This window comes from Ambystoma mexicanum, chromosome 5q (assembly GCF_040938575.1).
Source record: "Ambystoma mexicanum isolate Mex_15411 chromosome 5q, UKY_AmexF1_1, whole genome shotgun sequence".
Lineage (NCBI taxonomy): Eukaryota > Metazoa > Chordata > Amphibia > Caudata > Ambystomatidae > Ambystoma > Ambystoma mexicanum.
In genome coordinates this window covers 1,331,935,772-1,331,959,154 of record NC_090933.1, presented here as the reverse complement: position 1 = coordinate 1,331,959,154, position 23,383 = coordinate 1,331,935,772, and the positions used below count along the sequence as shown (strand labels likewise).

At 49.3% G+C, this 23,383-nt stretch overlaps 1 long non-coding RNA gene and 1 pseudogene across 1 annotated transcript in view; one reads left to right on the top strand and one right to left on the bottom strand.

Annotated features, from left to right (window-relative positions):
* The window catches only part of LOC138498091 (uncharacterized), a 62,399-nt gene extending 50,542 nt beyond the window's left edge, over positions 1-11,857 (bottom strand). The window contains exon 1 of the long non-coding RNA XR_011278695.1: positions 11,642-11,857. This is a non-coding gene — a long non-coding RNA (uncharacterized lncRNA). The remainder of the gene's footprint in view (positions 1-11,641) is intronic.
* Positions 11,858-12,038: 181 nt separating this feature from the next.
* The window catches only part of LOC138498080 (zinc finger protein 850-like), a 352,348-nt pseudogene continuing 341,003 nt past the window's right edge, over positions 12,039-23,383 (top strand).

Here is a 23,383-nt window from a genome sequence, read left to right as displayed (position 1 = left end):
TCCTACCTGCAAGGCGAAAAACCTTGGGGTCATCTTCGACTCCACACTCTCCTTCTCTCCTCACATTTCTGACGTTTCTAAGAAGTCACACTACCAGCTGCACCTCCTCAGAGGTATCCTTCCTTTCCTCTCCTTCCCCCAGAAGCTCACTGTCTCCAGAGCCCTGGTTCTCTTGAAGCAGGACTACTGTAACAGCCTCTATCTAAATCTGCCTGCCTCTACCCTCCGCCCTCTGCAACTCATCCAGAACAGGACTGCGAGACTTGTCCTTGGCCTCAAGCCCAGGGACCGTATCTCTCCAGGACTGAAATCGCTACACTGGCTCCCTGTGGCTGCGAGGATTAAGTTCAAAACCCTCTGCATTGTCCACAAGGCCTTCTGGGGCCTTGGGCCGAAATATCTTCAACTCTCTCTTCCTAAATATCTTCCTTCTCAAGCTCTTCGCTCTTCCTCCTCCAACTCCCATAGGGTCAGCCGCTTCTCCAAGCAACGAGTTGGGGGAAGATCTCTCTCCGCAGCAGCGGCCTCCCTCTGGAACAGCCTTCCTGCCTCCCTGAAACTTGAGGAGAACCATCTACGGTTCCGGAAGCACCTCAAAACCTTTCTCTTTGCTTCTGCTTTCTCTCCCCCTCTCCCCTGCTAAATCACTATAACTGTACTGAATAAGCAACTGGGCCACTCACCAATTTCGGTCCTTGGCCCAGCCACTCTCCCCTGCACTGCCTCCCTGGCAACCCCTGCACTGCAGGACTGTCTCTGTATCCCTACAGCCCCCTTTCCCAGCACTTGTCTGCACTTATCCTGCACTTGCCACCAGCTGGCCCTCATTATTTATCTTGTTTTTTACTAATCACTTTGTACCGCACTTCCCCTCTCCTTTTCCCCCCTGCACTTTTGCCGTCCACTTACCCCTGCACTTGCGCGATCTGAATGACACCTGGCCTAGTAGGATCGTTTGTCTGTCTCCCCTGTTCCCCCCTCCCTGCCTCGTCGCGCCTTGAAACACTTGTGTATAGGCGCGTTACAAATGCCATATCATATCATTCCGACCCTCGAAGACTCAAGGCTGAAGATAACTAAACAAGGGCTGGACCTCTCCGCTATTCAAGTGTCTCTGAGGGAAAAGGAAAAGGGAGAAGAAGCCCTTTATGCATCAGTTTGGGATCTTCTGTCTCAGTTAAATGCTTCAAACCGTAAAGGAGTGAGAGAGGCGGAGGCAGAAGAGTATGAAGAGCCACCAAATCCCTTCGATGATACCCCCCTCTCTGAGTCTACTATGGAGGAGTTTAGAAGACTTGCGCTAGTGGTTGAGGGAGAGGTGGAGAGGGGAAGTTACCCTCCCCAAACTATCATAGAAGTACTTGCACGAGAGAATGACGTCTCCTCAAAAGTGGATAGAGGAGGGCCTACAGCACTCTAGAGGTAGGAGGAAAGCCAAGAAAAGAGTGGCAAGACAGAACCGTTCAATTTGTCTTTCTAAAACCTCGTAGGGAAACAAAACGACAGATTTGAGTTCCTCCCCTTAATCCTCTCTAGGTCTACCCCAAGAGGGCAAAACATTGTAGAAAGGAAGAGTGGGCACAGGAGAAGAAACTCAGGGGCGCCCAATAGACATCACACCAATATGCAATCAAGTGGGCAATCTGAGTAAGAAGCAAAAGATTGTGAGGTACTCAATGCAGTTCCCACTAACGACAAGTTTGGGTTTTCCAATGTTCCTAATAATTAAGTGTATCATCTTTGTTTTTCAAAAATCAATGGGCAGCCCATTTTCACCTGCATAATTATATAATTCAAACAGTAGTCTTTGAACACCCACATATGTGGGATCAAGGATCACAAGATCGACTTTGTATGACACAATTAGGTCTAGGGGAACAGCTGTCAATCCTCCCTAGAGTTGCAGGAAGACCAGACATGTATTTGTTAAACAGCAGGGGAGCTAGCGCACAGCCTTGTTTTATGCCTTTATTGATAAATATTGGCACAGTGACAGCTCCCCTGCTGTCCAGCCTGACCTGTACACCGGTATTCTCATGCATCTCCCTGATGGCACCAAGGGTACTCCCTGGGCAACCTAAGCACTCGTCTTACTCCACAGTTTGTCTACGGAGTGAAATGCTGCTGAAATCTACCAGAGTTGCCTACACACTAGGACTGCCTTTCTTTGTTGCTGCTAAAATCTACCAGAGTTGCCTGTACACCATGAGTGCCTTTCTTTGTTGCTTGCACATGAGTGTTATGTTATGGAACATTCCAGAACCAGGTCTAAATCCTGTTTAGAATAGATAGTCTGGCCATTTATGTTTTTCGTTGAGTAAAAAGGAAGTGAACATTTTCCCTATTAGCTCAAACATTGATAGCAGACTGTAGTTTGAGAGTTCTGTAAATCTACCTTATTTGAAGACCGGTTCTAATTCCAAATTCTTCGAGATGCAGGTTTTACACCCTCCACACATACCTTGCTGAACATAAGCTGCAATATCGGGGTCCAAGCCTCGTGATCTTCCTCCACACATACCTCGCTGAACATAATCTGCAATATCGGGGTCCAAGCCTCGTGATCTTCCTCCACACATACCTCGCTGAACATAATCTGCAATATCGGGGTCCAAGCCTCGTGATCTTCCTCCACACATACCTTGCTGAATGTAATCTCCAGTATCGTGGTCCAAGCGTTGTGATCTTTTTTGGAATGCTACCTTTGCAAGTCCCTTAGGACCTGGAGCCTGAGATCCTTTGAGCTTGGCTATTTTGTTCGGTATATCATCTCTGTCTGGTACAATATTGAAACCTCCAGGTTCCTTATTTATAGCTTCAGCGTCGACTCTCGAACGTACAAAGTTCTGGGGTATATAGTTGCACCACTGTGAAGAACTGACAGTTAGCTACTAAGTGGTCTTTAGCAGCTCTTGTTTTGCCCAAGAGGTTCCACATTTTCTTGTGGTCCCTGGTATTGATCACCTTGACTAAATGTTGCCATTGCACATTTTTGTTTGAGGTGCCCCACCATTTAGTGAGGCCCGTCTGCGGTTAAGAGTGGCTGTTCCGAGCCGCAGGCTATTTTAAGCAGAAGGTTATTTGTCCCTAGATGCTGTGTTGCTGCGGGAGGTCTATTTCAGGGACTCTGAGGAACGCCTGCAGCGGACTGTCTGACTTTCTTACATCCAGCCTCATATCCTGCCCACGACGGGGAAAGGGCGTTGTGCCTGGCGCTGCCAGGGTTTATGTGCAGCAGCATTCTACGTCATATTTTCCAGGGAGCTCCCGCCAATGTTACTCCATCTGAGGTTTGCTGTTTGTTGCCTCGCCCTCTGCGTATTGGCTTCTTCTAAACCCCCCGCCTGGCTACTCATTCTTTGTTTGTTTGCCCTGCTTGCATGTGGCCGTAGGTCCGATGGTCTTGGACAATGACATGAGCCCTGTTGGCGCAGGGTGTTGGAGGGGAGACGGACCATGGCGGCCCCTTGAGATGTCAGGCTTGCCTGTCTTGTTGCCCAGTAGTACTGCTGTGCTGAGCTAGAGCCAGTTGTTCTGTCTGTGCTTAACCTGGCTTTACCTGAGACTGATTAGACATCTAATGCCAGCTCGACTGTTGGGAAAAGCTCACTGCTGCGTTGATTGCATATTCATACAATGTCCATGTACTTGTATCTTTATTGCATGTGATTGTCTGTGCAGCTGAGTACCATTACAATATACACAGCAAGCTGTATTTATTCTGTGTGTGCCCCGAGTGCCTAGAGTTTCCGGACTGCGAAGCAAAAAAGGAGCATGACTAAAAGAAAAGCGGGGAGTTCCCCGATTGATAGCACGGCAGGCAAGCAAGCCTCAATTTTTATCGCTCCGATAGATTAGACTAATGCCATGATTGAGGAAATAGCTGGCTTGGTCCATTCCATAATATTGAACCTCAGGCTCACCCCAATGGCAAGGCCGGGTGGAGGGAGGAGTGTGGGGAGAGTAAGGAAGGTGGTTGACACGGATGACCTCTGTCTATAGCCAGCAGCGATGTGGCCCCTTCAGAGTCCCGCTTCTGACAGGGGAATCAGCTGCCTGTAAACTCTCTGTGAAAGAGAGGCGAAAGCTAGCACAGGACAGCATGGGGGCATCTAAAATTACGCTTGCAGCCCTGGCTGAGTACGGTCCTGGCTGAGAATGGGAACATTTTAATGGGGCACAAGGTTCCAAATCGGCCAGAACAACAGGGGGCTGTGGGGGGGATCTTTTAACATTCCTGAGGAGCTAAACTATTCTCAGTCTGAGAGGTCCCAGATGGGAGGTAACGCTGCTTATTCTGCCACCACCAGCTTTGATGTAGTGATGTCTTAGTCCCCTGAAGTAATGATGGATATGTGGCACCGAGCGATTTGGCCCTGTATGGGCAAGGTCTATCTCTTCCCTGTCCCCAGAGCATGTATGTATGATATGATATGGCATTTATAATGCGCCTATACACAAGTACTTCAAGGCACGACGCGGCAATGGGAGGGGAAACAGAGGGAAGACAGAGTCAACAATCCTACTAGGCCAAGTGTCATACAGATTGCGCAAGTTCAGTGGAAGGGGAAGAGCATACCATTTTTGAAAGTGCACAGGCAGACCTTTTGAAGGCTGGGTGACTTGTGCAGAGGACAAAAGCATACATTGCCTAAATCAGCAATTAAAGGTAGGTCACATTTGGGAAATGAAAGGGTTGTGTAACAAAGTGCAGTAGCAAATGTATGAAAACATTATGAAAACCAAGAGAAAACAAATGTCCTACCTTCCCGCAGGTGTCCGAATGAAAACCGTATGTCACATGTGGGGGTGCACCTACCTGGGCGCAAAGGGAAAAGGCTAAACCACTGGTAACCCAAGTGTTTCGGGAGAGCAGACTCCCGTGGGAACCCACAGAGGTCTGACTTGCGCGAATCGCACAAGAATTTATTACCCAAAAGCCTGGCAAAGTCTGAAATTTAGGAGCAAGAAAACACAATTTTCAGACATTTCCCACCTGGAAACTACTGAAACATACCGCCAATAACACATGTCCTACCTTACCACATTCCCACAGGTGTCCGAATGAAAACAGTACCTCATGTGTGGGTCCACCTACCTGGGTGAAAAAGAAAAAGTGTTAACCATCCCCATGTCCAACGGTTGTCCCAAGGAGCCCCGGCAGGGTCCCCATCTGTTTCCTGAGAGAAATTCTGTAATGCTGTCTAGCCAGAGCTCCAGGATGGTCGGGGGTGATGTCCCCGGCCTTGGACGACTCTACCATGTGGGTCCACCATCCATCCCCAAGCTCAGCGGCACTCCCAGGGAGCCCGGCAGGGTCCCCGACCTTTCCCAGAGGGAGAAGCTGTAACAGCTCCGGGATAGTTGGAGGTAATGTTCCTGGCCTTGGGCAGTTGTCTCCCATATGGGGCGACCATCTCCAAGAGCAGTGGCTGTCCCAGGGAGCCCTGGCGGGGTCCCCATCCCTGAGGGAGTGGTACCCTGCCGGAGCTTCATGGAACTGCTGCTGGGCTGCGGGACGGTCAACCCACATGGGAGACAGCCACCCAAGGCCAGGGATATCACCTCCGACCATCCTGCTGCTCTGGCTGCCCACATTTCCAGCTTTTCCCTCAGAGGAAGAATGGGGACCGGGCTGGGGATCACTGGAACTGTTGCTGGACTTGGGGACAGTCGACCCACTTGGGAGACAGGTGCCCAAGCCCAGGGACATCACCCCCGACCATCCTGGAGTGTTGTCTGGCTGTGTTACAGAATTTCCCTTGGAGAAGGGATGGGAACCCTGTCGGGGGCTTCCTGGGACAACCGCTGCACTTGGGGATGTTTGCTTCATATGAGAGACAGTTGAGAGAGAGGGCAAGGTAGCCAAGGGGGGAGAGTAGGAGACAGCAGGAGATGAGAGAAAATTGGAGGAGGAGATTGGCCTGAGGGCCTTGGCCCATAACAGTGCCATTAAGGTAGATATTAATGATGACTTTAGAGGAGTCGAAGGAAGCCATGAGAATTTCCCAGTGAGTCCCACCATTAATGGGAGAGGAGGAGATTGGACAGAGCACAGACATCATATGAGGAGTCCATAGATCTGGTGAAGGAACGACAAAGAGGATGTCGGTGAGGGTCTGTCTGTAGGAAGTATTGGAGTAGGTGTCGATGATAGGAAGACCAGAGGCCAAGATATCCTTTTCAAACTTCTTCCTACCAGACTTAGGGCCTCATCACGAGTTTGGCGGTAACCCTTAAAAGCAGCGGTAGCGCTATTACCGCTGCATTTAAGGGTCTGCCAAATCATGGCCTTGGCTGATTTCCCCTCAGCTCTGTGCTGGGGGTAAATCTGCCAAAAATGTGCTGATGTTTGGCACGTATACCGCCGGCGGGAAATCCGCCGGCAGTAATGGCACGAAAATTCCCCATTGTGCCCAATGGGGGATGAGGAATTCCCGAATGGGCCCAATGGGAATGGGAACCAACTGCTCAGCCAAACCCGTGATCCACGCTATTAGCGCCAGGGGGGTTTGGCAGTATCGCTAATAGCTCCAGCACTAATAGCGCCAGCCCTACCGCCCAACTCGTGATGAGGCCCTTAGTGAGAAGGGAAGGTTATTCAATGGAGAAATTCTATGGACAGAAATGGAAGCATTTTGCCACTTGGTTCCGGTAGCAGAAGATCGACCCTCTCAGTGTCATGGCTCCTCAGATACTTCTGTGTTTGTCATTGGATAATTCAGAGCTGGCACATGACCCCATCAAGGTACATCTTGCGGCTATCTCCCGCTATACCAGGGCTCCGGGACGGTCTTCACAGTGGTTGCACCGTATAGTGAAAGAGTTCATCAAGGGACTGTTGTGCTCGTTCCTGCCGGTGAAGGGCCTGGCGTGGGAGCTTAACGTGGTGCTGACTAGGCTTGTGGGGGTGGCCCCAATCGAACCTATGCATTCAGCGCCACTCGAGTGTCTGTCGTGGAAGACAGCTTTCCTCGTGGCCATCACCGCTGCAAGAAGAGTAGGTGAGATCCAGGCTCTGTCCTGCAAGCAGCCTTATTTGACTTTCCACGAGACGAGGGTAGTGCTGCAGACGCACCCCTCCTTCATGGCCAAGGTTCTGTTGGAATTTCATGTCAATGAGCCCTTGGTGTTGCCTGTGTTCTTCTGGTGCATTTGTGGCCGGCTGAGAAGACTTTGCACTCGTTGGATGTGGCCTGAGCGCTAAAGGTTTGTGGCCTGCATGAAGAGTTTCCGGAAAACCTCTCTGTATTTTTAACTTTGGTCTTGTGAACCATGGGAAGGCCCTTTCCAAGGCTTCCATTTCCAGGTAGCTCTTCGGCTGTGTGTGGTATATATTTATCAACTCAGCTGTACTTCCCCACATCACCAAGCTGCATTTCAGCAGAAACAGCAAAATGGCTGCACTGGCTCCTGTGAGCACCATGGCCTCAAAACTGCATTTTGCAGTGACAAAAAGATGGCTGCACCATCTTGCCAGGCACATATTGGGCAGTATGGAACCAGGGGGCACACTGAGGGAGCTTGCTAGCGTGTTCTTACATATATAAAAGGAATAGAGTAAAAAAAAAGCAGCACTGCTTTGCTGCCGGCCCAAAGTCCCCATTGTAAAGGGGGTATTTTACCTTACAATGATGCTGCTCTGATGCTATTTTTATCTGTTCTTCCTTGAACTACTTTTATTAATAAGGCCCTGCCATGCCAATTCACATCCTCATTGTGCTTCAGCAAAACCAAGTATGACCCCTGAATGACAGGCTCTGCCAAACCAAATCTGAGAAAAATCAGCAAAGAAACTTCATTTTCCGGCGCACAGGAAAAGCTTCACTTTTTAAGTTACAATGTGTCAATGATCAGTAATTCAAAGGAACTCCAGCTCTGGGCTATGTCAATTTCAGTGCATAGGTGGGTACTACCTACAAGAAAATAACTATGGCTGCAAAAGCGTGTGGGAATCCAGATGAAAAGTCAAAAAGCGAATTTGAAAGCAAAGTGCTAGCAGCTTGCACCACATGTGTAAAAATGGGCTTTGCAAACTAAAGAAGAAAGATGCCTGTTTAAGAGTACTATGTTGAACAAAAACCTCTTCTTGCATAGCCATGTGAAAGGGGATTGTGCTGTGAAGGTACACGTATGGGATAGTTCTATTCAGCAAGTTTTCTTCAAATTCAGAACAAAAATAAATACAATTCAATCAAACTTCAGTGGCTGCATGGGGGGAGGAATCAGCCCAAAACAGGTTTCTGCTGAGAGAATGACAGAAACAAAAGGGCCCCTCTCAGTAGATACTAACACCCAAGTGATAATGCATAGGTTGGGCAGAATCTGGTCTGGGCTGAACCCTCTGACAATGGAACTTCCAGGACACGGGAGTGTGAAGTGGAGAAGGGGCAATAAACTTTCAATCAATTTGGAAACCCCCACCTTACTCTGGAGTAAATGATAGTTGGTGGTAGCTGAAAGCAAAAAATGGTCCAGTGAAGGACAAAGGACCGCCCATCTGTTTCCAGAGATTATTTTATAAATAAACTTTAAAGACTTTTGTCTTTGCAGCAGGATTTTGCAAAAATATAAACATTTAGCAGTTTAAATAAATGGGTCCACATGTCCCGATGGCCTCTCCCCTACATTGACCAGGGGCTGGCCCAGATCCAGGGGTCAAAGGTATACACTGCCATTGACCTGACCAATGGGTACTGGACTTTGCCTGTCAGTAGGAGGACCAATATAAGCTGCTATTTACCTTCGGGTGGCAGCAGTACACGTGGACCCGGACTCCCTTCGGATACATGAACTCCGGCAACAAATTCAACATCTTCCTACATAAGGCCATGCGCGACTTGGGTGGAAGGGGTAACCTGGCCTATGTGGATGATGTCCTGATAAAAAGCTCAACTGTGGAGGAACATATAAATCCGTTATGTTCTGACCCAGTTGATGGTTGCCAGAGCAAAAATGTTGTTAGGCAGAAACCTGTGCAGTTCCCTTAGGGAGCACTGCAAAAGATTTAGGACTACAAGTGATTAGCAGTAAACCCACTTGGTAGCAGTCTGCACAACCCAGATTCACTTGGTAGCTGTGGCTGAGCAGTTAGACTTCCCTCAAGAAGAGTTAGGCAGTATGCAAAGTATACACAATATTCACTCAAACACAATAGTACAAGCAAACACTGACCAGAGCTTTGGTATCAAGGTATATAATTATTTATTTAAAAACACACTTATTGAAACACTCCAGCACTATTATTGTAAATCACTTCAAACACAGTTACTATTAATATATATACATCCCTTATTCCTTATCAGACAAGTCTTAGTTAACACCACTTATTTTCAGACAGAGGTGAGCGCTTAACTATAGATGGCACTCCAATAAGTTAATGAAAAAGGAAGAATGTAGGAAAGTACACCACACTAATACTTTAAGAATACTTAAGCAAGGCAGGAAAGTCAAAGTCTACTTGTGAGCAAAAGTTCATAGGCCGGGCCCACTCTTGGAGAGAGCAGGGCACAAATGCACCCAAGATCACACAGCTACAACAGGCTTGAAAAGTCTTTTAGAGAGTTCAAAAAGGTTTTTAGTTAGGCTCAGAAAAGTTTAGCTAGGGTGTCCCAGGCTAACCCAGGTTCGAAAGCCGGGGGCTAAATCTACCCCGTACAGTCGGTTGCAAGGGAAGCCAGGCGGAACACAGTACCTTATGCGGAAAGGATCCTCCAGCGGGGGCAGTTGTTCCTGGCAGCGGGTGAAAGTTGCAGCATCGTCCAGAGGAAGAGAAGATCTCGACGTGGGGGAAAGATGAAGGTCGTTGCACTGCCAGGGAAGAAGCAAGCCGCAGAGTTTTCCGGTTAAAGGTACTACCCTTTGTTTTGCGGTCATGGTAAAACGTGGTATCCCGGTTGCCGGGGTGCTTGACACAGGCAAGGCGGCCATGAGATGCTCCAGGAAGCGAAAAAGGAAGGCATACTGGTTGTCCCCACCAGTCGAAGGAAGAAGACTCTCCGGATTGGAGAACTCCTCTGTCGTTGGGATGTGGTGAGACGGTTCAGCAGGGCTCCACCGGTGGTGTCGTCGTTGCAGGTCGGCTCAGCTTCTCCCTCGTCGGATTCTTAGGTCCTGTGGCGACTTCTGAAGATCCAGTCCCCAAGACCCTGCTTTTATGCGGCAAACCCCCATTCATCAGTCCTAGCTGTCACTCAAACATGCTAAGTGGTGAGCCGGGCGGCTCACCACTGGGCCAACCAGAGAAGAGTGCGACTTGGGTTGCCAAGGCAACGCAGTCCAGGGTGCCTAAATCCCTCTCCACCCCTCCTAAGTACCCCAGACAGAGTGGCACCACTTGGAGGGCTTCTGTGGAGAAGCCCACCAAATAGGTGGAACAAAGGGCTCGACTTGGGTTGGAGTTACAGAAGCGAACACAAACGCCATTTTGGAACAGAGTTTCGGCAAAATATACCAACCGGAGATTTCATATTAATTTAATAAACCAGCGGTATGTTCGAGGCTATATTAAAAAGTGGTATGCTCGAACAATGGGAAAATTCCATAGGGATATATTTGTGGTCGAATATAAAAAGTAGTTTCCACTGCCACCAGCCAAAACCCGATCAGGGGGGATGGAGACGTGCCCCCTTGAACAACAGACCCCGGGTCAATCGAATTGCCCCGTCCAGTACGTTCACAATATGATGGTTTGCACTGGTTCTGTTCAGAATTGGAGACTAGTAAAGTCAATGGTGACTTTACATGCCCTGGGAGACAGTAGTCAGTCCCAGGGTATGGAGTCTATGTTTGGGGGTCACTATGCCACCCCTGTGCTACTGCACTGAGGGTGCTGTGTAACACACATCACAAAAACACATGAAACCCTATGGAGTAAAAGACCCCATAGGCCGTAGAACACATATAGAGTCAAAAAAACACACTCAAATCATGTCCAAGAGTGAGGGTAAAAGAGTCTCACTCTTGGCAGGAGAAAAAAAATAAACCCCAAAAATCCAGCAAAGCTGCTGGGGGACTCACTAGGTTTGGGAAATTAGCCTTTACAGAGAATTCTGCCTACCAAATGTCCTTCCAAAAGGCACAGTGGTGCAGGACCCCTGTCAACTTCTTGGGGAATGAGATAACTCCTGAGGGTCTCTGTCCCCAGGAAAAGAAAGTGGACGCACTCGTAAAACTAAAAGACCCCACAACTCTGCGTGAGCTAAGAAGCCTCCTTGGACTGGAGGTATGCATTGGTACGTTGAGCCCTGGGCTGCAAGAGGGTGGGTGTGTGTGATGGATGAGCTGGTCATTAGCACGCGTGCACTGCAATGTGAAGATACCATAAGGAAAACAGGCTCTGGCATTAACTAGCAAAAGGCTCTGGGATTAACTAGCAAGAGGCTCTGGGATTAACTAGCAAGAGGCTCTGGGATTAACTAGTGAGAGGCTTTGGGATTAACTAGCGAGAGGCTCTGGGATTAACTAGCGAGATGCTCTGGCATTAACTAGCAAGTAAAGGCAACACAACAGTAAAGAGCTGGAGGCTGTAACATGACCTGAGGGGCCCAGCAGGGGCAACACAGGATGCACATGAGCAATAGTGCATGATGCACGCACTGCAATATGAAGGAACTGGGCTGAATAGCTGACACATGACTACCTTGTAATGTCGGTGCAGTTGCAGGTTTCTCGCCCTTGTTATCCTTTTTCTGCGCATGCGCTAGTGAATAGTGTGTCAGCGCTCTGCATGTTTAACACCTCTGCGCAGGACGCAGATCACGGAACACGTTCGGAAATGTCCGCATGGTCCTCATGGTCCTTTTCCTGCGCATACTTAGATGATTCTCTCTCAGAGTTTGTTATTGCTGTCTTAGCGCTCGATATGTTTACACCCCTGCATAAGACTCCGATTCTTGAGCATGCGCAGTTTGTTCTATGATGTACGCATGCCCGGTGCATCACGTGATTACTGCGCATACTCTGTGAAGCTGTCTCTCAGCACTGCGCATGCGCTGAGGATCAATTTTCCAGCACTGCACATATCTGTTCTTCGGGTTTGCGGCTCGGCTTTGCTGATGCGGATCTTTAGTGCGAGGTCCCGAGCGGTGGACGGGGTCAAGTTCGTTCTCCTGCACGTCATCATACAGGAGCAGGGAGAGTTGCCGTGCGGAGCAGGCAGCAGATGCTGAGATTGATGCATTGCCGGGGGCGGAACTAGCTATTGAGACACTCAGCACCGGGAGCGGCTCCTGCAGCGGTGCAGATCTGGAGGAAGTAGTTAGGGGCTCAGGTGCGACGCGTTGGGGGGCCGATATGAGTGAGCAGGGAAATACTCTGGAGAAGGCGGCTGCGGAGTGAGGGTGCAAGATGGCCTAAGGCCTGCGCCTGGGAGGGTGATGCATTGGGAGGCAAGGGTACCCTGGGGTCTGCAGGGGCTGCTGCACCTGGGAGAGGTGATGCATTAGGTAGTAAGGGTACCCTGGGGTCTGCAGGGGCTGCTGTGCCTGGGAGAGGTGATGCATTGGGTAGTAAGGGTACCCTGGGGTCTGCAGGGGCTGCTGCGCCTGGGAGGGCTGATGCATTGGGTAGTAAGGGTACCCTGGGGTCTGCAGGGGTTGCTGCGCCTGGGAGGGTGATGCATTGGGAGGTCAGGGTACCCTGGGGTCTGCAGGGGTTGCTGCGCCTGGGAGGGTGATGCATTGGGTAGTAAGGGTACCATGGGGTATGCAGGGGCTGCTGTGCCTGGGGGGGGTGACACATTGGGTAGTAAGGGTACCCTGGGGTCTGCAGGGGTTGCTGCGCCTGGGAGGGGTGACACATTGGGTAGTAAGGGTACCCTGGGGTCTGCAGGGGTTGCTGTGCCTTGGAGGGTGATGCATTGGGAGGCAAGGGTACCCTGGGGTCTACAGGGATGATGCATTGGGAGGCAAGGGTACCCTGGGGTCTGCAGGGGTGATGCATGGGAGGCAAGGGTACCCTGGGGTCTGCAGGGGCTGCTGCGCCTGGGAGGGGTGATGCAATGGGAGGCAAGGGTATCCTGGGGTCTGCATGGGTTGCTGCTCCTGGGAGAGTGATGCATTGGGAGGCAAGGGTAACCCAAGGTCTGCAGTGCAAGGGCTGCTGTGCCTGGGAGGGTAGTGCATTGGGAGGCAAGGGTACCCTGGGGTCTGCAGGGGCTGTTGTGCCTGGGACGGTGATGCATTGGGAGGCAAGGGCAACCCGGGGTCTGCAGGGGTTGGTGGTGGTGTATCTGACAAAGTGTCTCTTAGGACTGGAGGGGGGAGCCCAAGTGGGACGAAAAGTGGCAAGGGTGATGGTGGGAAAGGGAAATTGGCTGCGGGTGGTGGTTGGCAGTCTCTAGCGGAGGGTTTGGTGGGAGCTGGTGTTGATGGTGAGAGGAAAAATAGGGGGTCGCTTGAGGATGTCAGGGGGGAGCTGCTTTGTAGTAGACCCCCCCCCATCCTCCTCTGTGAATTGGAGGGTGGAGGGCAGTGGGGGTTCTGGTGATGGACAGCAGTGTGTGGGTGGGTGAGAGGCTGTGGTTGAATCCATGGAGGCAGAGTTGGGGTGGCAGGTGGTCATAAAGTCGGCAAAGTCCGATCAGGATCTCAATGGAGTTGGCCCTTTTGGGGTGTCAGAGTGGGTCTGCAAAGGGATTGGTGCTGTGCAGTCTGTCCAGGTAATCAGTAGGGGGCGTTTGTTGGTTAAGGGTGTGGGTGAGCTGACCAGGAACAAGGCATTGTTTTTGGGATGTCTTGGGAGACATCCTGTTTCTGTGTCGGATCAGGGTGGTGCAGTGTGTAAGAGAGTGATTTATGGTGTACCTCTTTGTGTGCATTACAGGGACATTGAGTTTGTTGCAAGAGTTGGGGGTTTTGGAGGTGTGACGGTTGGGTAGGAAAGATCCTGATGGGGGTATCATTTCTACTACTGTGGCTTTTTGGTTTAGTGTGAGTGAGGTGCCGGAGCATGTGTTTTTGGGGTTTCGGGTGAAGCCTTATGTCCCAGCCCCCCTTAGGTGCTATAAGTGTCGGGCGTATGGTCACGTGGCGCGATCTCATAGGAAGAAGAGAAGGTGTGGTAAGTGTGGGGGTCCCCATGATATTAAGGATTGTGTCTCTGTATGTACACCAAAGTGTTGCAATTGTGGTAGGGATCATGTTGCTTCTTTTAGGGGGTGTGTTGCACATGTGGAGGCCTGTAAGGATGTGAGCACTAAGGTGTGTCAGTTCAGGAGGTGCGGGCGGAGCAGGTGGTTGTGGTGGGTAGTCCTGCTGTAGTGGTGAAGTGACTGGAGGTGGGGGAGGTTCAGTCTTTGGCGGTTGAGAGGGTGATTGGAGGGGGTGTCACTATCAGAATGGCGAATTTGTTGTGTTTTATTATTGTAACTGTTAATATGATGGCCGAGTATCAGTCGATCGGACAGGTTACAGGCGGTGGTGAAGGCAGCGAAGATGTATTTAAGGAAGTACATAGGATGATGAGTGGGGGTGTTTTTGTGCTCCCATGTCCTCCTCCCTTGTCGCGCTCTGAAACACTTGTGTACGAGTGCGATACTAATAAAATATCAATATTAAAGTGGACCATAGTTGCAAAATACAATTCATTCCTTTTGCGGCAGGCCTTTTGAATAGTACCCAATTGGGGGTGGGGAGGGTGGGAGTTTGTTGATCAAATGTAATGCAAATTGTGTACAATTTAATCAATATCAATAATTGATATTTATTCAGCAACAATGTTAAAAACTACTAGTTGCACGGTGAAGCAACTCATCAAAGTGGCGCACTTGGACTGAAAAAACTCCCACACTAGCATTTAGTGTTTTTGCAAAGTTGTTGACTCGCAATGTAATAAAATCTGTTTCATTTCAATAGCAGTGATTTATTGATATTGGGTAGGAGTTACTCAACTGTGGGGTGTAGTTTCGGAGTATCGCACATGCCGAGCGCAGGGGGCGCATTGGTAGTATTTTGCCCTGGGCACCAACTGGACAAGTAACTGTCCTGGGTGGATGGGCTCCTTTTAATCACCCTGGGACCTCAAATGCTACGTTTTTAAATGTGAGTAATGTCTTAAGGAATCATTGGGGAATCATTTGCTATGGGTGAGAGACCAGCGACTATTCACTCCTCTTTTAGTGAGAAAGTGATCATCTGTTTTGGCCAAGTGTTATTTACGTTGTCTCTGCTTGTTCTTCATAAACCTCCAGTTAATCCTGTCCTCTGTGTATGTGATGGACGGTGCATTCCTGGGCGAGGAGAGAATGGAAGCTCCTCTTTGGATGTTTCTATTATATATCGTTATAGGATGTCTTGCGTTTGTAGTATTTAATAACGTAATAATGTCTTCCATTTCTAGATCTAAACACAATATTGCGTCATCCTACTCTGCAAAACGTAAGAAACACAGGCACCAAAAGGTAAATAACTGCTGTAGTTTTTGTCTGCACAGGTTGTCCTATGCTTCTGAGATAGCCGGTCTCCCGCCCTGCGTTCCTGTACCCTTCATGTCTCCTTCACTTCTGTCTTGTCTCCATTCCTGCCTCTTCCTAAAACTGGTGTCCAGATCCAGGTTTAGCATCCAGGTCTGTGGCTCAGTGGACTAGTGCATTCTCTGGTAGGATCCTTGGTTGTGAGTTCTCATAATCACTAGTTTGAATCCTGCAGGTCCACCCAGCCCTTCATCCATCCAGGATGGACAGAATGAGCCACTGAGTTTTGTAACAATGAAAATCTGATTTTCAAGGAGGAAATGGCCTAGCCATCAATGCCGCAAACACTAGGAGCATGGTCTTTAGTGTTGGGGGAAAAGAAGAAACCGAAACCCCTAAGGTTAGAAGAGGTTTGCATAGATTGCATCAACCACTATGATTATCTAGGCTTGAAGGTGGCGTTGTCCTGCTGTTGGGATCTGCACATGGACACGGCGAGGGTCTCATTGGCTACATACAGTGGGGCCCTCTAGAGGTTCTCGAGCAACTTTGGCAATGTTGCTATCCTACAAAGCCCAAGCAAGGCAGGCACGATCTGCGGAGCAGTGGGGGAATACAAACTGCTCACTACTAACCACAATTGAAAATAAATATCTCACAAACATGCTGGGTTTCCATTTGGCTACCCCGAATATACCGGTTTGGTTGGAAACGGCGATCCAAAGTCCACATTCTATTACTGAGTTTGCTTGTGGTCAAATGAACTTTTAGTTAAGTATAGGGAGGCCATGAAAGATGTGTTGACACAGGCTGGGGTTGCGGCTCTGCCGGGGATTGTACATATTAAGGTAGAAATGAGAGTACAGGCTTGAGTGAGCTTTGGTGCATTCCCTCAGCTATGTCTGGTGCAGTCCAGAGAGGTGAAATCAGCGATGGGGAAGAATTTTGAATGCAACTTTGTTTCTAAAGCCGAAGGTTCAACTGCCTTTCTGCGCTACTGTAATATGAAGCAGAATATGGGTTATGCAGGCCTTGCTGCGCTACTGTAATATGAAGCAGAATATGGGTTATGCAGGCCTTGCTGCGCTACTGTAATATGGAGCAGAATATGGGTTATGAGGGCCTTGCTGCGCTACTGTAATATGAAGCAGAATATGGGATATGCAGGCCGTGCTGCGCTACTGTAATATGAAGCAGAATATGGGTTATGCGGGCCTTGCTGCGCTACTGTGATATGAAGCAGAATATGGGTTATGCGGGCCTTGCTCCGCTACTGTAATATGAAGCAGAATATGGGTTATGCGGGCCTTGCTGCGCTACTGTAATATGAAGCAGAATATGGGTTATGCAGGCCTTGCTGCACTATTGTAATGTGAAGCAGAATATGGGTTATGCAGGCCTTGCTGCGCTACTGTAGTATGAAGCAGAATATGGGTTATGAAGTGTATCTGGGTTTTGTAAACACCAACTATGAAAGATCATTGTATGCAAAATTTCTAATAGGGCCTCTACCAATCACTAACCTCTAATAAGTGGGGCCATTCTGTTTTTTCGACTTGCCCCCCTGTGTGTTTGCATTTGTGATTTCTGCTCCAATTCTAGCCCTGTGCCAGTAGTTTTCTCAACATGTTAATATCTTGTGTGGGCATTGAGACTGAGAAGGAAAAGACCATGTTGATTATATCTGGGGACAATTTACTGTACTAATGATCACCATTGCCAGAGGTGTTTTACTCTGTGTTGTTTTTGATCTGCAATATTGGAGGTTTCATGCCTTGGTATGAGTGGGTAAGCATACATCTAAAGAGTTCTTCTTTTATTTTTGACATGATTCACTAAATGTTATAGTCACTATATGTCAGCCATCAAACACTCCACTGACATCTGCCTCCTTCTTGAAGACATTGACCTCGACATTCTCACACTTACCGAAACATGGTTCAATGCCAGCTTAGTCACTGCTTTTGACTCTCATCTCCCTGATGGCTATGAGATCCTTTCCAAGCCATGACGTACCTGTGCTGGCAGTAGGGTTTCCCTTATCCATGAGTGGGTTCCTTCCTCCCTCCTTCCCACTCAGCTCTACTCTCCCTTTGAGAGCTTGGTTTGCAAGTTGGTCATCTCTCCCTCCTCCTCTCTGACCATTGTCATGGTCTACGGGTCCCATGGTGCTGCCACCCTGTCCCTCTCTGAATGGGCTGATTTCTGCTCCTCTCTCCTCTGAACCTCCTCTAAACTCCATTCTTGGGCGAATTCAACATCCCCTTGTACTCTGCTGACACAGTATCCACTCTCTTCCTTGACCTCTTCACCTCGCTCTCCCTCTTTATTTTCCCTTCGGGTCCAAACCACACAGCAGGACACTCTTGACACCCTCATCCACTCTGATCTTTCCCTCTCTCCCGCGCCACTGATCACACCTCTTTCCTTGTCAGACCACTCTCTCCTCCCTTCTTACCTGGGTCCCCTCGGCCCTTTAACCGCACCTCCTCCAGCCCTGCCAATATCATTCACAAACATCTGTCCGATGAAACAAGTGTCAGGTGCTGTCTTCACATCAAACTTCATCCCCCTCTGTCCCAACCCAGACTCTACCTCTGACTCTGCTCTCAGCATCCTCCATCTGGCTATTACTAACACTCTGGACATTCTTGCCCCAGTCATGAGGATCCGCTTGAAACCTGCTTCCCAAGCGCAAAACCTGGTATGACTCTGAACTTGCAGCCATGAAACTCAAGTGCAGAGCTGCGGAACTGAAGTGGCAAACCTCGGGTTCACCCTCTGACAAACGGTCCTGCCGCCTGCTCCAAAGATGATAAAGACTACCCGTGCCAAGAAAAGGGCCCACATCCAGGCATGGGTATCTGGTGCATCCAACAACACGGCTGAACTCTTTAAAATCTGCAGGGAACTAGCCAAGCCTTCTGCAGTCTCCTCCTTCTCTCTTTCGTCCCAAGGACCTCTGCAATGCACTGGTCACACACTTCACCACTAAAACTCTGGACATCCTGAGCGCCCTTGCTACCCTCTCCTCCAGCCTCTCTCACTCTATCACTCTTGCTGCTGGTAATTTCCCCTCCTCCCTTAAGCACTCCCTTGTGCACCCCCTCCTGAAAAAGATTTCAGAATATCCCTACCTGTCCAGCCAACTACCACCCATTTCTGTCACCCCTTCCTTGGGAAACTCCTGGAGAAGCTGGACTTCTCCTAACTTACCTCACATATTCAACCTGTTGGCGGTCTCCACAACCATCAATCTGGATTCCGAGCAACCAGAGGCACGGAAACTGCTCTTCTTAAGACCTGTGAAGAGCTGCTCCCATCTCTGGACACTCTCTCCTCTGCCTTTGACACAGTCAACCACTCCATCCTCATAAAACTGCTCCATGAAACCCTTCATATCTTGGAGCAGGCACTGGACTGGCTGATCTCCTTCCTAACTGATTGTTCGTCCAAGTTAATCTGGGCACCTTCTCTTCACCTATCATTCTCCACCTGTGGTGTCCCCCAGGGCTCCAATCTCTCCCCCCTGGCTTTTTAACATTTAACCTTCTCTGCTGGCACTCCTCATTTCCTCCTTCTCCCCCAGATTCCAGTATTACACAGATGAGACACAATTATTTTTCCAGCTTCCTGCTGACCCTCTTGCAGACTGCCTAGCTGCCACCCAGTCCTGGTGCACTTCCAACAATCTCTGCCTCAATGACAGCAAGACCCGCCATCCTTTATGGGCTCTCCCCCTTCTTCATCTCAAGCCGCAAACCTTGGAGTTATCTTTAACTCCTCTTTCCTTCCTCCCGCACATTCAGGACATTGCCAAGAAGTTCAACTTTCAACTCTTCCTTCTCAAAGGAATTCTCCCATTTCTCACTTTCCCACAAAAGCTCACTGTTACCAAAGCTCTGGTTCTCTCTAGGCTACAATACTGCAACAGCCTTCTCTTGAATCTACCCTCATCCTCTCTATGACCCCTGCAGCTAATCCAGAATAGGGCAGCAAGATTTATCCTTGGCCTCAAGCCCAGGGACCGCATCTCTCCTTCCCTAAAAACTCTTCACTGGCTGAGTTGCTGCAAAGATCAAGTCCAAATCCCTTTGTATCATCCAATACAGATGTCTGGATCCACGCTATCTACAACTTGCTCTTACTAAATACTCACCCTCTAGACCTCTACATTCCTCTGGTACCAACTATCTGCGTGTCAATTGTTTCTCTAAACAGAGGGCTGGAGGCAGATCTCCCTCTTATTTTATAGCCTCCCCCTTCTTCTTGAGCCGGATCTCCTCAAATTCCGGAAGCTCCTCAAGAATTTCCTTTTCACCTCCTCTGTCCCTTCTTCCCTCCTCTGCTAATCTCAGTCGCTGTGATTGGTGTTCGGGGCCCTGGCCTTCCACACCCAATTGGCTCCGCCACTGCCTGCGCACTGCACTTGCCTTGACACTTAACAGCCTTCGCCACTGTAGGCCTGCACTTTTACACCTGCTCCTCACTCACAAGCACTTCAGCACTTACCCCCCCACCCCACTCTACCCCCCTCCTCTCTGCACTTGCACGCTCTGAATGCTCACAAGGCCTAGTAGGTTTGTCTTTATCCTCCAGTGTATTGTTTTCTGTCCCATGTTCCCTCCCTGTTGCCCTGTGGGCGGTTAGAAACACAATGTACTTGTTGTACAAGCGCCTAACAAATGCACAATAAATAAAAAAATAAACCAATGCTGTGCAATAGGGTGTAATATTCATGAATGTTGAGATGCATTGTATTTTTATTATTTTTTTTTACAATGTGTATTGTATGTGGAGCCTTTCCCTGTTAAGGTACATAGACCCAGTGGCCTTTAAGCCCTCTAGCGCGGAGCCTTTCCCTGTTAAGGTACGTAGTCCCAGTGGCCTTTAAGCCCTCTAGCGCAGAGCCTTTCCCTGTTAAGTTACGTAGACCCAGTGGCCTTTAAGCCCTCTAGCGCGGAGCCTTTCCCTGTTAAGTTACCTAGACCCAGTGGCCTTTAACCCCTCTAGCGTGGAGCCGTTCCCTGTTAAGTTACGTAGACCCAGTGGCCTTTAAGCCCTCTAGCGTGGAGCTGTTCCCTGTTAAGGTACGTAGACCCAGTGGCCTTTAAGCCCTCTAGTGTGGAGCCTTTCCCTGTTAAGGTACGTAGACCCAGTGGCCTTTAAGCCCTCTAGCGCGGAGCCGTTCCCTGTTAAAGTACGTAGACCCAGTGGCCTTTAAGCCCTCTAGCGTGGAGCCTTTCCCTGTTACGTTACGTAGACCCAGTGGCTTTTAACCCCTCTAGCGCGGAGCCGTTCCCTGTTAAGTTACGTAGACCCAGTGGCCTTTAAGCCCTCTAGCGCGGAGCCGTTCCCTGTTAAGGTACGTAGACCCAGTGGCCTTTAAGCCCTCTAGCGTGGAGCCGTTCCCTGTAAAGGTACGTAGACCCAGTGGCCTTTAAGCCCTCTAGCGTGGAGCCTTTCCCTGTTAAGGTACGTAGACCCAGTGGCCTTTAAGCCCTCTAGCGCGGAGCCTTTCCCTGTTAAGGTACGTAGACCCAGTGGCCTTTAAGCCCTCTAGCGCGGAGCCTTTCCCTGTTAAGGTACGTAGACCCAGTGGCCTTTAAGCCCTCTAGCGCGGAGCCTTTCCCTGTTAAGGTACGTAGACCCAGTGGCCTTTAAGCCCTCTAGCGTGGAGCCTTTCCCTGTTAAGGTACGTAGACCCAGTGGCCTTTAAGCCCTCTAGCGCAGAGCCTTTCCCTGTTAAGGTACGTAGACCCTTTCCCTGTTAAGGTACGTAGACCCAGTGGCCTTTAATTTGAAGAATATGTTTTGTAGTGAGTCAAGAGTCTTTAAAGCCAACAGATGAGTATATTGTTCCAGTGAAGTGTGGGAGATTAGGAGTCCTTTCCCAATCTGATCACACTAGTACAGTGGTCTCCAAAGGTTTTCATACTTACCCCCCTCCATCACCCCCAGTTTGAGTAAACCTATTGTTTCTGCCCCCCACCTACAAGTTGGTCCCCCCCGTCCCCTTTGGTGGGGCCTAAAGGATGTCTAGGGGGGCCATGCTCTTTTCATTGTAAGCAGATGTTCTACTGCTTATATTTTCCATTAAAAGCAGTCACCTTAATCCTTTAAAAAAAAGCATCTGGGGCCTTGGCTAGAACTACACCAATCATGATTGGGCAAGGAAGAAGTAGGGTGACTACCTTCCACCCCTTAATCTCTGTTATGGGTGTGTGCGCGGTATAATTACTATGCAAGCTTGTCCCCCATTATTCCAATTAAGCTAACAACCACCACTAGAGTTCCTAAATTCACTTGGATCCCTTAATTCGGTTGCAGAGGGTCCAGGTGTCGTGGATGCAGTGGTCACTTTCAGTCCCTGGATTGTGTCCCGCTAAGTGTCGGTTCCTAGGACTGATTAACAACATTCACCCACGAATGGGAGGGGATTGTCAGACCAGGGGATGTTACACTTCCGCTTTCTCTCTACCTCACCTTTGCTGATGTCCCGACTGCTGGGCTTACTGGCTTCCTGGCCACCCACTGATATTACGGGTTCAGGCTCCTGCATGATCAGTGGCTCCTGCATGATCAGTTGCCCGTGCACTACCTCCAGGCTACCCAGCCACTTAGGGGACTGTATCTGCAACCCTACAGTCTCTTGACCACCTGCACCTATGAGCCACTTCCTGGCAGCATTTACTAGTTACTTGCACTCCCCCACCACCCCCCCGCCCCTTGGCACTTGTCCCGCACCCTTCCCCCTGCACTTGCACATTCTGAATGACACTAGGCCTAGTAAGATTGTTGTTTTGTCCTCCCTTCCTTGGCTTTTCGTGCCTAGAAACACTTGTGTACAGGTGCGTTATAAATGACTTATCATATTAGAAAAGCCTGCTCTGCTAATCAATTATGTAAAACTAATTTATACTTTGCGGTTAGGAAAGAGGGTTATTATCAGATGAGAATCCTGTCCCAGTCCTGAGGACAAAATAGTAAAAAGAAGCCAGTTGACAAGAGAAGTGAAAATAATATATAAAAGGGCATTACCCAAACCAGATGGGGGAACACACAGAGAGTGGAAACGAGTCCCCCTAGGAGGTAGGGAAGACACCATATGAACAGGATAAAAGAGGAGTGAGTTTTAGACTGTCAATTCATAACTAGGAAAGCCTGATAAGGGGTCAAGATACCCCAACTCGCGAAAGTCTGAAATTAGAGACTGGGAAGTCTCTACAAGGGACGACAAGAATGTGAGGAACCACTGCCAGAGAAAACATTCTAAATATAGGACCACAGAAAGCACAAAAACTAAGAACTCATCTCGGAGACGATTCAAGGAGACTAGGGGCCTCATTAGGACCCTGGCGGAGAGGGTATTACGCCAGCGTAGTGCATGGCGTACCTCTCCGCCATACTACGAGTTCCCGTAGCGCCATGGAGGTTTTCTCCGCCTGGTTTTACCAGCCGGAGAAAACCATGGCGCTACGGGACCTCGTTGTTAATTACGCCACCGTATTTTACGGTGGCGTAATTAACTCCTTCCCCACTCCCATTATACCCTATGGGGCGAAAATGGGAATGGGGAAGGGCAGAATGGGGATTGGGGATTTACCGCTCCGCCGAGGTCGGAATGGGGCGGTAAATCCGCCAACCCCCATGGCGCTATCGGCGGCTTTCCGCCATGCTTCGCGGTGCATTTAGCACCGCGAAGTCCGCCCGGGTCGTAATGAGGCCCTATGTCAAGAAATATCTGTACCACAGAGAAAAGGTATAAATAAAGAGACTATCTGAAGAGAAGACCAGGCAAATATAAGAAACTCTCCTGGCCTATTTAATTTCTTTGGCTATAGTGGTAGGGTCAGATAGTTAGTTTGGAAGGAGGACACGTTTACTTTGGACTTCCTGACAACTGACTAGCACATTCCTTTAGATGGGTAGAGTGTTCCCTCTAGCAATAGGGAAAGATAAGCTTTTGTT